Source organism: Carassius gibelio, chromosome A4 (genome assembly GCF_023724105.1).
Source record: "Carassius gibelio isolate Cgi1373 ecotype wild population from Czech Republic chromosome A4, carGib1.2-hapl.c, whole genome shotgun sequence".
Lineage (NCBI taxonomy): Eukaryota > Metazoa > Chordata > Actinopteri > Cypriniformes > Cyprinidae > Carassius > Carassius gibelio.
This window is the reverse complement of record NC_068374.1, coordinates 5425649-5442379: the sequence shown is the minus strand read 5'-3', so window position 1 is coordinate 5442379 and position 16731 is coordinate 5425649. Positions and strand designations below refer to the sequence as shown.

Below are 16731 nucleotides of genomic sequence, written 5' to 3'. Positions count from 1 at the left end.
TGGGAAAAATTGCTGTACTGCTGCATAGCATAGGAGAAGAGGCGGTAGACATTCATAACTCACTCAAAATTTAATATTAAGATTTACAAGATAAAAAAATTATCAGAGGTCCATGCAGCACTGCGAAATTACTGTGCTCTGTGAAAGAATACGTCTTTGAACGACATCAGTTATGGGCCCACACATTCTCTGAGCAAGCAGGCATAGACAAATTTCTCACGGAGCTAAGAAACAAAGCACGCACATGTGAATTAGGAGGAACTGAAGATCTCATGATATGAGACAAAATAGTTTTCAGCATAACAGACATTGGCCTTCGTGTACGATTGCGGTCTTTAACTGAGTTAACCCTTTCAAAAGCCATTGACATGTGCAGAGCTAAAGAAATCAGTCAAGTTTGTGGGTTCGGTAGTTCACACAAAACTGAGTATAGCAGGCACAGTTGTCAACTTCAAGCTCGACACGGGCGCCGAAGCAAATGTCATTCCAAAGAAAATCATTGATCAGCTTCAGGTTCCTGTGAACATCCAAAAGACAAACACAGTGCTTGTGTCGTATGGAGGCACCCGCATCAAACCAGAAGGTGTTGTTAAACTTCATGTGCATGCTAAAACTAAAACAACTGACATGATGTTCTTTGTGACCACAGCATCAGATATAGCCCAAAGTTTGGGCCAGTTTCAAGGATTGCACAATAATAAACACTGACCCGTCCATTCCTCTGGTAATACACGACTGCAGGAAGATACCATATGCAGTCCATGACCGACTTAAAGAGACACTAGATGACTTGGAGAAAAGGGGTGTCAATTGCAAAGTGTCTAAACCAACTGCATGGGTTAGCAGTCTCTGCATTACAGAAAAGAAGAACGGCGCACTGAGAGTCTGCCTGGACCCCAGAGACCTTAACAAAGCCATACTCCGCCAGCACAACAATATTCCCACTCTGGAGGACATATGGAGTAAGCTAGCCGGCAAAACGTTGTTCACCATACTGGATGAGAAGGACATCTACTAGCAGATTCAACTAGATGAGGAGTCATCAACTCTGCTTTCAACACGCCGTGGGGCAGGTACCGTTTTCATCGCATGCCTTTTTGGCATAAAGTCAGCGAGCTAGGTATTTTATTGCTTGAACTCTGAAAACACCTTCAATGTCACTAAAGCTTTCTTTGTAGCCGCACTGGGTTGTACATAATAATTAACTCAAATGATATATAGGAAATTTTTATAATAATCAGGAATATGATTAATATATATATCTCATATGACAGTTACATTAAAATTATTGAGGATGAAAAATAGGTCAATTGTGTATATCAATAACTCACTGTTATTTACTCATTAATATGTCAATATTCCATTATTCATATCAATTATAGTGATATCAGTTACTGTAAATTACCGCAAATCAAACAGTGGTTTGTCCAGCAAACGGCCGTAAGATTAACTTATGAACTTTCAATAATGTTATCACTTCTTATAATTGAAGGAAAAATATTCTCTGGTCATGTGTCGCAAAGGACTGCCTTTGAGACTGCCCAAAGCCAGGTGCTGTAGTCCGAGAGCTAGAGAGGAGTTAGGAAGGTATGGCATGACAAGATAGTTTTCGGTGCAAAATAGATAATTTAAAATAGATAATAACAGTTCTCTATCAAGAATAGAACATAATGTTGTACCAAAACCCTCCTTTTCAATAAGGAACATTCTGCTTAAATACACAAACTTTCCGCCTAACTGAAATGGAAAGCACCATTTGTACAGGGGAACATTTTTTTCAATAATGTCTATTACATCAATGACATTAAAACAACCTCATCTTACTTAACCAAATAAATACCGTTAGTGCAGCTTAAGCAAAATAATGTTACAAACATACATTAAACATTAAACAAAACAAACATCACAATCCCAACCTAGGTTATCTCCCCCCAGTTGTGAAAAATGGTATGACTGCTGCTATTATAAGCGTGTTCCGGGTTACGTGTGCTACCAGAACAAGTAGAGCAGAGCAGCGCAGAGCTGAAATCAATGGGTAAGTACAAACAACACCACAGAGCTGTATCTTTTAAATTACCAATAAACTGTGTAAAACCATTAGACTCCTTGTGATTTATTACCCTTCAGCAAGTACTAACAGTAAACAAAGAAATTGAACTTGCATGATATTACTAAATGTATGAATTGTAGAGTTGTATACATCCAGAGCTAAATATAACGACACTTAACACTCACAGAGACATACTGAAATGGTGATGTCATCAATCACATAGGTTCGTCATCACCCCCCCCCCCCCCCCTTTAAGACAGCTACTTCTCATAGGTGTGACAAAAAGTCAGCAATAATGTTTGTTTCACCAGCCCTATATTGGACTTTAAACTTAAAGGGTTGCAGGGAAAGATACCAGCGGGTAATCCTGGCATTACTGTCTCTCATTTTGTTGAGCCATTGTAAAGCTCTATGGTCCGATTCTACAATAAACTCTTTGCCGATTAGGTAGAATTTTAGAGTGTCCAATGCCCACTTAATGGCCAGAGCCTTTCTCGACTGTAGAGTACCTAGTTTCTCTTGGGAACAGTTTTCTGCTTATTTATAGCACCGGATGGCGAGTTTCCCCCTCTCCCTGTAACAATACCGCCCCTAAACCGACTTCTGAAGCATCTGTTTGGACTGTAAATGGCATGGTGAAATCTGGGCTCTGTAAGACTGGAGCACTACACAAACAGTCCTTCAAGTCTCAAAAAGCTTGTTCACACTCTGGAGTCCAAACCACTTTTTGGGGGCTATTTTTCTTTGTCAGGTCAGTAAGTATGAATTGTAGAGTTGCATACGTCCATAGCTAAATATAACAACACTTAACACTTACAGAGACATACTGAAATGGTGATGACGTCAATCACATAGGTTCGTCATCACACCATGAAAACATTATCCTATCATTATGAAATTTCGTTACTAAAAGTAAAGAGCTTGTAGCTAAAGATCAGACATTTCATTGACTCGTAATGTGAGCGCTTAGAGGCAATCATGAATATATGTTGGTTTTTAATAATTTAACTAATAATACATCAAATTACAAATCACACAGAGTAAATACGCGTACGACAATACAGACAGTAAACTTTGTACAAGACATAATGGAATCCAAATGAGGGAGAGAGAGAGAGAGAATGAGTGAGAGAGGTGAGAGAGAGGTGAGAGAATTAGGCGTGATCATACGGTTACGCTCAGTTATGCAAACTCACATACAGCAACCCTTGAAAGACAACAACGAATCAAATCACCTTGAAAAGGTAATAGACAAACTTTAAGCAGCATTTAAATCTCCATAGAGAATGATACTTGCATCTGGTCTCCTTGTGATTGGGCATGTTCTCTCGTGTCTTCCGGGGCTGCTGCGGAATCGCACTGTATTTTAAAGGTCCAACAAAGCAATGTTTCAGAATTCGTCTTCCTCGTGTGTAGAGGTGAATAGGTGAATAAACTTAGTAAGGAAAAGAAATGAAAACAACGGAGATGAAAGCCCCCGAAGGAGCCATGAGAACAGGCTGTTCTCTCAGCCGCTTTGCTGAGATCAACAGCGATAGGGGAGCGGACCAAGACTGCGAAGAAGGACAAGCAGGGTAAGAGAGGGAGAAGAGGAGAAGAGAGGGGAGGAACTTCCTGGGTCAGTTCTTATGGCTTGACTGGTTCACGCCTCTGTTTGCGTGAACAACCAATGAACGTCCGCGATCTGAAGTGGGAAAAAGTTCCTTTGTCTCTGGGGAAACAACCACTCTAATAAGTTCTGGCTTATCAGATTTCAGCAGTGATATTCTAGCAAGTTCATAATTCCAGATTAATACATTTTACAAACCTTTCCTATAGGTGGATAGTCGGGTCACAACATGACAATTCCAGAGATACCAAAAATGTATATAACATATATAACTGATAGAAACACGACGTTACATTCATATGCAGAATTACACACATTTAAATATTAACACATGATAAAATTGTAGATACTCCACTTTTTGAATATGGATTGATTATGTGTGTGTGTTGTGGAATGTTTCTCGTTTCTCCTTTGAGGCTGCTCATGTGACTGGAGTTTCTGTCCAGGGTGTCGTAAATTTAAATCCAGCCAAGCTGGCGCCAGGCCAAGCATTTAGTTTAGAGAGAGTTGGGTTTATATGCCTGAATTCAAAATCTACAAGCTTTGGGTGTGCATTGTTTTAGATTCAACGAACCATGATTCATTAGTTCAGAAACCATGAATCGATGAACTGCATATCCGTTACACATGGTGGCTGATGACATGATCATAGTGGCATCCACCAAAGTGGAGCATGATGTCATCCTAGAGAAAGTGATGAACAGAGCGTTGAGTCTAAATGTAAAATTCAACAAAGACAAGTTGCAGTATATGGTCAATGAGGTGACTTACCCAGGCCACGTAATCACCGCTGAGGGAGTGAAAAGACGGCTTGGGGGCCGCTCTAATGCAGAAACAGAGAGTGCTATCTGCCGCTGAAAAGAACTATGCCCAGATTGAAAAAGAGCTACTGGCCGTAGTGTTCGCTCTGAGAAAGTTCCACCAGCATGTTTATGGTGTACCCATTAGAATTCAGTCAGATTACAAACCACTTTAGGCGATATTCTCCAAACCCATAGGCACATCACCAGCACGCCTTCAAAGAATGCTGCTCCAGCTACAAAGGTATGACATCCACATTGTTTACACTCCAGGCAACCAGATGCATATCGCTGACATGCTGTGGAGAGTCTAGACCTGAGTGAAGAGAAAAGTCATCTATGCACTGAATGGAGAATCACCTTGTGGTAACATCATGCATATGATCCAACAAGCTACACAGTAAGATCCTGAGCTTCAACTGATACAGCAGCTACATGAGCAAGGATGGCCGGACAGAAAGAAAAATGTCCCACTGGCTGCTCAAGCTTACTGGCCAGTCAGACACGCCATTAGCATAAATGATGAGCTACTCATGAAAGATGATCGCATCATCGTACCTTGTGCACTGCGACCAGAAGTGCTAAAACGGCTTCATGCTGCACATCAGGGTATACAGCGGTCTCTAGCACATGCCAGATCATGCTTCTACTGGCCAGGACTCACTGAAGCCGTACGTCAGATGGTGGAAGCCTGTAGTTTCTGTCAAGAGAGTTGTCCTGAAAATCAAAAGGAGCCACATATCTCACATCCAGTTCCAACGGGGCCCTGGCAGAAAAGAGCTGCTGACATTTTTGACTGAAAAGGATGTTCATTTCTTCTGATTGTGGCCTATTTTTCTAAATATCCAGTAGTCCTAAAGTTGTCAGACAAAACATCAGGCCTTTCATTTCAAAACAGTGTTTGCAAGACATGGTGTGCCTGAGACCCTGATTGCAAATAATGTACCCTTTGCCAGTGCTGAGATGGCTCGATTTGCTCTTGACTGGGGTCTCAACATCACACACTCCAGCCCAAATTTCCCTCAGTCCAATGGCATGGCAGAGAGAGCCATAAAGACTGTCAAATTGATGCTGAAAACTGCTGCTCAGTCTGGCACTGACCCTCACATAGCTTTATTAACTCTTCGCAACACTCCTGTCACTGGTCTCAAATACTCCCCAGCCCAGATCTTTATGGGCAGAGTCTTACGTTCCACTTTACTGGCTAGCAAAGCTGTTCTGCAACCTTCTATACCTACACACATCCAGGAAGCGCTGCAGCATCTTCAATCACAGCAAAAAAGATGGTACGATAGAACAGCAGCCCCACTTCCAGCCTTCAAGAGAGGACAGAGAGTATATATGAGAATCAGAAATGCATGCAAACCAGCCACAGTTGTCAGTATGCGAGAAGAGCCCCGCTCATATGACGTTGTCACTTCATCGGGCACAATTTACCACAGGAACAGACGTCACCCCAGGCCTGACAGGTCAATCAAATGTGACTCACAACCTGACTGTTCCATGGACACTGACAATGAATTGAGCAACGACACTGTTCCAAATATTGCTCCAATTGAGCCCCCTCAAGATGTGAAAAGGAGTGTGCAACGTCCGGAATACACGAGAGCCGGATGTATCGTCAGACAACCGGCTGTACCATGTATTTTTGTCAATCATATTTTCATGTTTTATTCTGTGTTATTTCATATGTCATGGCAGCATTGTCCAAGGCCCTACATGTTCTCCAGCCAGACAAAATAGCATCCCAGAATTAACATCTTTGTTGAAAAGCTGCAGTCAAGCAAGAAAATCACCAATATTGTGGGCCATTGGTTGATGCCACCTTTCCAGTAAAAGGTAAAAAGGTTGTTGGCAATGGCTTCACATCCTATGTTTCTTATGTCTTGCATACCAAATGAGCAAAGAAATGTCATCTTAAGACTACAATAGGAGCTTTCAGTGTACAGTCCACATGTTGCAAAGCCAGTTGTTTCAAGGGAGCCAAAAAATGAAAGTGATGACATCCCAGCCTACTTCTCAAGGAACCAGAAGCATGTTTTAGATGAAGTGGACAGTTCTCTACAGTCTACAGCAACCAAACCTGATAATGCTTTCCAGCAGCTTTCAAAAATGATGAGAGTCTTCATTAAAATTCTGTTGTCTCTGCCAATGCCGCATGTGAGCGGGTGTTTAGTGATGGAAAAGACATTTACTTGCCAAAACGCAACCGTCTTTACAACAGTCATTTTGAGAAACTTTTCTTGTGTTGAATTAACAGGCACTTCTGCTTCAGTATGAGAACAAATAGAGTTGCCTGTATTTTGTTCTTGCATGCTCTTATTAAAGGGTTAGTTCAACCAAAAATGAAAATTATGTCATTAATAACTCACCCTTATGCTGTTCCAAACATGTAAGAGCTCCTTTTATCTTCGGAACACAGTTTAAGATATTTTAGATTTAGTCCGAGAGCTCTCAGTCCCTCCATTGAAGCTGTGTGTACGGCAGGGCTGCCCAACCCTGCTCCTGGCGATCGACTGTCCTGCAAAGTTTAGCTCCAATCCTACTCAAACACACCTGAAGCAACTAATTAAGGTATTGAGGCTAACTTAAAAATTAAAGGCAGGTGTGTTTGATTAGGGTTGGAGCCAAACTTTGCAGGACAGTCGATCGCCAGGAGCAGGGTTGGGCAGCCCTGGTGTACGGTATACTGTCCATGTCCAGAAAGGTAAGAAAAACATCATCAAAGTAGTCCATGTGACATCAGAGGGTCAGTTAGAATTTTTTGAAGCATCGAAAATACATTTTGGTCCAAAAATAGCAAAAACGACGACTTTATTCAGCATTGTCTTCTCTTCCGTGTCTGTTGTGAGAGAGAGTTCAAATCAAAGCAGTCTGGATATCCGGTTCGCGAAAGAATCATTCAGTTCACCAAATCGAACTGAATCGTTTTAAACGGTTCACATCTCTAATACGCAATTATCCACAAATGACTTAAGATGTTAACTTTTTAATGTGGCAGACACTCCCTCTAAGTGCAAACAAACTTGGGGGGGGGGGGGTTAAATGTAGCTAGCTACCTTTTCAGAAGGGTAGCTTGACTGTAGCTTAACTACTTCAGTTTATAAATTATCAGTTTGTAGCTTATCAAGCTACAGTTTAAGAGTAGCTTCCCCAACACTACTTAAGCCCCTTTCACACTGCCATTCCGGCAAATACAGGGGTAAAGTGTTCCTGTAATTGTTCCCTGGTCGCTAGATTTGGCACTTTCACACTGCCAGTGATGACCCAGTATATGTGCGTGCTTTCACACACAACCCTTGAAGATCCCGTAACGACACGTGACATCAGCGCGTGACGTGTAATGTACAAGTCGACAACGCTAGGCACGTTATACTTTCACTGAAGCAAGCAAACGATCTCGGCGCCAGCGCGGAAAGTGAGGAACTAACTGATCTCTGCTTCATTACAGTTTGCACATATGTTTTCGTTGCGAATGTTGATCTTCCTTCAAAACAGCTGGTAAAAAAGTCGCGCGTCATCACTTCGATACGGAATTAGATCTGGCTTTTGTTCACACAGCGCTCGTTCCGGATCGATTACCGCAATGTTACTAGGTCCCCGACCCGGGTTCAATTCGGTAATCAATTCCGGGACGTGGTTGCTTTCACACAGAAGGCGACCAGGCAATGTTACGGGAATATTGCGGGTCCGACGTGCAGTGTGAAAGGGGCTTTAGTAGGCCATACTATTATGACTTAGTGCTGAAGTCAAAACTTCAACTTATATTTATGGACTCTCTTCCGACAGGTCCAGCACAAGGCTTAGGGTTAGAGCTGCTGAATTCATACTGGTCTTAACATATTATACAATTTGTATATCATGTTTTCTTTAAATGTTGTCAGTGGCTATACATTTTCGACACTTAAAAGTTTCTGAGTGTTTTATCTCCTGGATTTTCTTACTTAAGATAATTAACACTTAAATCTATGTATGATGATCTGCAAAGCCTTCATTTGTTACACTACAATAAGCAAACATGTACATATTAAAGAACATGAATGATGAACTGACTCCAGCTGTGATTAAAGAAACAAAATGTGAAAAATTCACAAATTCATACAGAAAATAAAACAAACATATAAACCTCATTAGAGGACAAGCTGTCCAAATCTGTTTGCTGTCAGTTTTGACCCCCTCACATTAATTCCTTCATCTTCATCTTCCACACTGAGCTCTACAATCATCAGCTATCACACAGAAAACACAAACCTCCTAGTTTACCTTGTAGTTTAGTAAATGTGATCATGTTTTGAAAGTGCAGTGATTGTTTTCAGTGTTACTCACCGAACTGATCTGGATTCTTTAACCACAGGAAACTGATTCTGAAGAACTTCATCTGCTTTATGTTGTGCTCCAATAAACTGTTTCAGATCAAACACATCCATCTTCTGCTCTGATGTCAGCAACACATAAACCAGAGCTGACCACTGTGAAGAGGAGAGTTTGGTTTCCCTTATTTCTCCAGATTTCAGATAATCTTGGATCTCCTGTATCAGTGAATCATCACCCAGTTCATTCAGACAGTGAAACAGATTGATGGACTTCTCTGGTGAGCAATTCTCCGTGATCTTTTGCTTGATGAACCGAATTGTTTTCTCTCTGTTGTAGGAGCAGCTTCCTGTCTTTGTCAGTAGTTCTCGTAAGAGAGTCTGATTGGACTCCACTGAAAGACCCAGAAGAAAACGCAGGAAAAGATCCAGATGTCCATTCTTACTCTGTAATGCTTCATCCACAGCTCTCTGATGCAGCTCAGATAGTGAAATAAATATCCTTCGGTTAAAAATCTTAGTCAACCAACTTTGTTTGGTTTGGTCAAACACATATTTATTCTTGATTGTAAACCAGAGGTGCACATATAGAGCTGCTAGATGTTCCTGAAGGCTCAGATGAACAAAGCAGAAGACTTTCCCCTGATTCAAGCACAACTCCTCTCTAAAGATCTGAGTGCACAATCCTGAGTAAACTGATGCTTCTTTCACATCAATGCCACACTCTCTCAGGTCTTCCTCATAGAAGATCAGGTTTCCTTTCACAAGCTGCTGAAAAGCCAGTTTCCCCAGTTTGAGGATCATGTCTTCATCTGTCACCTTCTTCTCATAGTCCTTCTGATGTTTGATGCTGGTCTGAAGGATCAGGAAGTGTGTGTACATCTGAGTGAGAGTCTTGGGAATCTCTCCACTCTCTGCTCGACTCATCATCTTCTCCAGAACAGCGGCTGAGATCCAGCAGAAGACTGGGATGTGGCACATGATGTAGAGGCTCCTTGATGACTTCAGGTGTGAGATGATCCTGTCGGCCAGACTCTGATCACTGATTCTCTTCCTGAAGTATTCCTCCTTCTGTGGCTCATTGAAGCCTCGTACCTCTGTCAATCGATGGACACACTGAGAGGGGACGAGATCAACTGCTGCTGGTCTGGAGGTGATCCAGATGAGAGCAGAAGGAAGCAGATTCCCCACAATGAGGTTCATCAGCAGCACGTCCACTGAGGCTGGTTCAGAGATATTACACAGTTTCACTTTGCTCTTAAAGTCCAGAGACAGACGACACTCATCCAGACCATCAAAGATGAACAACACTTTATATTCATCACTGGATATTTCCATTTCTTTAGTTTCAGGGAAGAAGACATGAAGAAGATCTGAAAGACTGAGTGTTTTGTCCTTCATCAGGTTGATTTCTCTGAAAGGAAGTGGAAATATGAGCTGGACGTCCTGATTCTCTTTCCCTTCAGCCCAGTCCAGGATGAACTTCTGCACAGAGACTGTTTTTCCAATGCCAGCGACTCCCTTTGTCAGCACAGTTCTGATGGCTTTGTCTTGTCCAGGTAAAGGTGTAAAGATGTCAGTGCATTTGATGGCTGTGTCCTCTGCTGCTGATCTCCTGGATTGTGTCTCAATCTGTCTCACCTCGTGTTCATTACAGATCTCTCCTCTCTCACTCTCTGTGATGTAGAGCTCTGTGTAGATCTCATTCAGCAGTGTTGGGTTTCTCTGCGTCGCTGTTCCCTCATACAGACACACAAACGTCTTCAGCAGATTTAATCTAAATGTGTTGGGAACTTTATGGCTGTAAAATAAAAAAAAATACACATAATTACATGAGATAAAAAGCCTAATGTTTCATGTTCTCTATCATATCTTAAAATCATATCTTTTACAGAAATGTCATACCTGAGAACAGGCTGTTTATCTCCGCTGTTAAACTGAATTGTTTCAGGCATAGACCCATCACTCTTCACAGACACACAGCTGGACTCTGCTTCTGATCTTTTCTGATGAAATGAACTAAAGAACATATTTAACCCTTTATTATGAGAATCAGCTCAATATACTTCAAATGATATTATTATGAAAAATACTTTTGGAGCATTGATGGTCTTATATATCAAAGTAGTCCATGTGACATCAGAGGGTCAGTTAGAATTTTTTGAAGCATCGAAAATACATTTTGGTCCAAAAACCTCATTAGAGGACAAGCTGTCCAAATCTGTTTGCTGTCAGTTTTGACCCCCTCACATTAATTCCTTCATCTTCATCTTCCACACTGAGCTCTACAATCATCAGCTATCACACAGAAAACACAAACCTCCTAGTTTACCTTGTAGTTTAGTAAATGTGATCATGTTTTGAAAGTGCAGTGATTGTTTTCCGTGTTACTCACCGAACTGACCTGGATTCTTTAACCACAGGAAACAGATTCTGAAGAACTTCATCTGCTTTATGTTGTGCTCCAATAAACTGTTTCAGATCAAACAGATCCATCTTCTGCTCTGATGTCAGCAACACATAAACCAGAGCTGACCACTGTGAAGAGGAGAGTTTGGTTTCCCTTATTTCTCCAGATTTCAGATAATCTTGGATCTCCTGAATCAGTGAATCATCACCCAGTTCATTCAGACAGTGAAACAGATTGATGGACTTCTCCGGAGAGTGATTCTCTCTGATCTTCTGTTTGATGAACTGAACTGTTTTCTCTCTGTTGTAGGAGCAGCTTCCTGTCTGTGTCAGTAGTTCTCGTAAGAGAGTCTGATTGGACTCCACTGAAAGACCCAGAAGAAAACGCAGGAAAAGATCCAGATGTCCATTCTTACTCTGTAATGCTTCATCCATAGCTCTCTGATGCAGCTCAGATAGTGAAATAAATATCCTTCGGTTAAAAATCTTAGTCAACCAACTTTGTTTGGTTTGGTCAAACACATACTTATTCTTGATTGTAAACCAGAGGTGCACATATAGAGCTGCTAGATGTTCCTGAAGGCTCAGATGAACAAAGCAGAAGACTTTCCCCTGATACAAGCCCAACTCCTCTCTGAAGATCTGAGTGCACAATCCTGAGTAAACTGATGCTTCTTTCACATCAATGCCACACTCTCTCAGGTCTTCCTCATAGAAGATCAGGTTTCCTTTCACAAGCTGCTGAAAAGCCAGTTTCCCCAGTTTGAGGATCATGTCTTCATCTGTCACCTTCTTCTCATAGTCCTTCTGATGTTTGATGCTGGTCTGAAGGATCAGGAAGTGTGTGTACATCTGAGTGAGAGTCTTGGGAATCTCTCCACTCTCTGCTCGACTCATCATCTTCTCCAGAACAGCGGCTGAGATCCAGCAGAAGACAGGGATGTGGCACATGATGTAGAGGCTCCTTGATGACTTCAGGTGTGAGATGATCCTGTTGGCCAGACTCTGATCACTGATTCTCTTCCTGAAGTATTCCTCCTTCTGTGGCTCATTGAAGCCTCGTACCTCTGTCAATCGATGGACACACTGAGAGGGGACGAGATCAACTGCTGCTGGTCTGGAGGTGATCCAGATGAGAGCAGAGGGAAGCAGATTCCCTACAATGAGGTTCATCAACAGCACATCCACTGAGGCTGGTTCAGAGATATTACACAGTTTCACTTTGCTCTTAAAGTCCAGAGACAGACGACACTCATCCAGACCATCAAAGATGAACAACACTTTATATTCATCACTGGATATTTCCATTTCTTTAGTTTCAGGGAAGAAGACATGAAGAAGATCTGAAAGACTGAGTGTTTTTTCCTTCATCAGGTTGATTTCTCTGAAAGGAAGTGGAAATATGAGCTGGACGTCCTGATTCTCTTTCCCTTCAGCCCAGTCCAGGATGAACTTCTGCACAGAGACTGTTTTTCCAATGCCAGCGACTCCCTTTGTCAGCACAGTTCTGATGGCTTTGTCTTGTCCAGGTAAAGGTGTAAAGATGTCAGTGCATTTGATGGCTGTGTCCTCTGCTGCTGATCTCCTGGATTGTGTCTCAATCTGTCTCACCTCGTGTTCATTACTGATCTCTCCTCTCTCACTCTCTGTGATGTAGAGCTCTGTGTAGATCTCATTCAGCAGTGTTGGGTTTCTCTGAGTCGCTGTTCCCTCATACAGACACACAAACGTCTTCAGCAGATTTAATCTAAATGTGTTGGGAACTTTATGGCTGTAAAATAAAAAAAAATACACATAATTACATGAGATAAAAAGCCTAATGTTTCATGTTCTCTATCATATCTTAAAATCATATCTTTTACAGAAATGTCATACCTGAGAACAGGCTGTTTATCTCCGCTGTTAAACTGAATTGTTTCAGGCATAGACCCATCACTCTTCACAGACACACAGCTGGACTCTGCTTCTGATCTTTTCTGATGAAATGAACTAAAGAACATATTTAACCCTTTATTATGAGAATCAGCTCAATATACTTCAAATGATATTATTATGAAAAATACTTTTGGAGCATTGATGGTCTTATTGTTTTTAAAGGAATATTAAACTTATAAAAAAATACTTTTTTTGTAACATAAAAGGTTATTTAATTTGTTCCTCAAAGTACCTGTGTCCTGGAAAAGAACAGTTATCTCCAGATGTTTGTGGTTCATCCATGATGGATCTGAACAGTTTGATCTACATTGCTGACAAACAAGTGGAGAGACAAACAATCACAAAAACTACAGTAAACAGCCTTACATTGTTGTAAATTATTTTATTAAACATTTAAACATTTTCTGTGTTGTAAATAATCAATTCTGTATGTTTAAAATGGCTAAACATCACCTCTGTTCATTTACTGTCACTTTTATCGAGTGCAGCGTTAGTTCAGTCATGCCAAGGAGGCAAGGCTGTGAACAGCTGATGCGGTCAGCTGTCAAATCTCTCCAATCACCACCTCTCTCCTATTAGACACGGGACATATATATACTTGGCACTACTGCTCGGTAAGTATTCTCAATGGCTCGCAAGGCTCAAACTGCTCACGAGAGCCTTTGCTCGCTCAGGAACTATCAGAAGGCGAATCTTTCTCCATAGGAAGCGTTAATCAGGTTTTGGCAGGATTCCCACAGTGTATCTGACTAGATTTCAGTCGTGAACTTAAGCGAATTTGCCGTGTTATTTGTCATGCTACATAATGAATTGAAATGAGCGAGCTCTTGATCTAGATACTTTGCACGCAATTCATCGTCAGAGTGTACTAATACGACCGACTCACAACACGAGATCTGCTCCCCGCTGGAAGAAACTATATATTCAACAAAATCAAAGCATCCACGAACAACTGGCAATTTCAACTTTAATTCATCTCTGGACGTCTTCACGAAGCTAAGCAAAGTTATTTCATTTTTATTGCCTAAAGCTATTTGGCAACATGCTTCAGACATTTCTTATTGTAAAAGCTATTGTTCAGTTTCGTTACGAGGCATGCTATCATATTACCACACCGTTAAATATACCCACGAGCCTCGTTATTCTGTGGTCAAGGATGTTGATATTAACGGCTGCTGCTCACGCTCATGTATTGGAGATGCTTTCATCAAACTTATCTGACTACTCCAACACACTGGCTTTAATCAGTGATCTGCTGTTGCTCAAACACGATCAAGTGCTTAATACTATGTGTACAGTATCCGACAAGGGCTTATGCTGTTGCCTAAATTAAAGTCTGACCATATATATATATATATATATATATGAAAAAAAGGGTACTGCTTTACAGGTGCATGCTGATCTTCAGCTGGTTAAAAGAGCACCCTTCGCTACTCCTATTTCCATAGGCGATCCCGCCCCACTCCACACTAAGAAGATCTTTGCTTAAAGCTATTAAGATATGGGTCTGCTTGCTTGTGAGGTTTATATATTGTCCAGCATCATGTGCTAGTCCTGCCGTTGCATAGGAGGAATTCATGCTTTTGCTGGCTCCACTGCGAGCCTCCGCCGACTGAGCGCGCACCTGATCAAACGGCTTCATACGTGTCACATTCGCAGTCGTACAGGGTGTTCGAATCCTCGAAAATGCTGGAAATTGATGCAGTGTCTTCAGGGTTAATTATATAAGCACTTGGATTTAAATAATTGCCTGGAAATGCATGCATTGGGTTAATATTTCCCAGATAGCAAGCAGACGTTGATTCAACGTCAATTTTTGGTTGTAAAGGTCAGTATCGGTCGTCGATCAAATTTCTATGTTGGATCAACGTTCACTCTTTGGTCGGAACATCAGAACATTATTTGGTGGCATCTGATCGAAATCATAATGTCGGATCTATGTTGAATCTTGATCAAAGGAATCGGAGATCTGCGTGTGCACTCTCACAGAAAGAAAAAGAGTAAAATAAATGTATTTCTCTTCATTATTTTATATAGCCTCGTGGGTTGTCCGTCTGCCACTGAATATTATAGGCTAGTTACTTAAAGTCTGAAGTGGATTTTTTTTTTTTTTTAAGGAAACAAGCAGTGAGAAAACAAATAGAGAGTGCAAGCATTAGAGGGTCCTCACAGTATACACACACACAAGCAGATTTTGTCATGAGCTCGGTGGTTGAGTGGTTCTGCAAATTCTGCGTGTTTTAATGAGCGCGCGCTGAACACTGGAGTAGCATTCATTCAGATTCAAACACTGGAGCGGAGGGAGTTGCAATGGAAACGTGCCGATCGACAACAAGTTTAGTAAATTAAAATTGCACAAATATCAAATGCCACTGTTCCTGACATCTCTCTTGCGTGTATTTGACCAACATCTGTTGAATTTACTTCATATAAATGGTTTAGTTTTTTCAAACAAGTCTGTGAGCATCTTAACCGTTATCAGAGGAGGTAACATATGCTAATTCCATAGACTGAGCTTTTATGAAGAGTTTGGGATTTTAATAGCACATTTATGTGTAGATGAGAGGCATTGACAGTTCTGTAAAAGATTTACTGGTCATTTTTCAATGGATGATTGAAAATAGGCTTTTTTATTTAACCTAAATATACACTAACGTTACCGTTAATCAGTGACGTCATTACATCAGCGTCACAGTCCAAACGCATTTTGAGCTCGTCTAATGATAAACAAATATTTATTAAATACATATTCTTTCTCTTTTCCACATTTGTAGTAGCTTCGTTTATTGTGATAAAACTGTCATTGTATACTAAATATAGTTGGCTTTATGACAGATTATTTGTTATATTTCTAGATTCTTCTAGTGCTTGATGGCCTTCTGCATGCCAGAGTCTGAGCAAGCCTCCTGTCCAACAACATCTCCAAGGCACACTGAACCATATGACTAGCAGGTTTACCCCAAACATATACTAATGCTGTCTTACCAATTTCTGAAATAATTTAACAATTTAAAATAGCAGTTTTCGGTGAAATTAAATTTATTTCTGTGTGAGAGAGAGAGAGAGAGAGAGAGAGAGAGAGAGAGTTCTTTGATAAAGAGAAATATCTTCTTGACACTAACTTTTGATCAATTTAATGTGTCCTTGCTGAATAAAAATAAGAATGTATTTTTATAAAATGTAGTGTACATTACCATTTGGAAGTTTGTGGTCTATATAACAATCAAGCTTTAAAATAAATAAATAAACTATATTCTGTTATAAACGGTTAACACAAAAATATAAAGTTTTGATCATAGCAATCAACTAACCCTTCTCAAAAACCCGTCCTCCTTAAATACTGTAGCTATGTCTGACAAGCCATGCTGCTCTCACAGTACACACATTGTCCTCATACAGTGAAAAACACATCGTGGACCAAAGAGGAAACTGACAACACATTGACAGAAGAAGACAGAGAAGGTCACTTCTGGTATGAAACAAGTTTTCAGCTTTTTTTATTTTTATTTTATTTTTTGTCCCTGTGTCAGCGGGAAATGGTCCGACAGTCAGGTAAACGGAGCACTTACCAAAGTCGCACACCAACATTGTGATGTTGGAACTCAGTGTACCTATAAG

The 16731-nt window shown here is 40.8% G+C and overlaps 1 pseudogene; it reads right to left on the bottom strand.

Moving 5' to 3' along the window:
- Window positions 1-9669: 9669 nt before the first annotated feature.
- On the bottom strand, window positions 9670-13395 carry LOC127981265 (protein NLRC3-like; annotated as a pseudogene).
- Between the last annotated feature and the right edge of the window lie 3336 nt (window positions 13396-16731).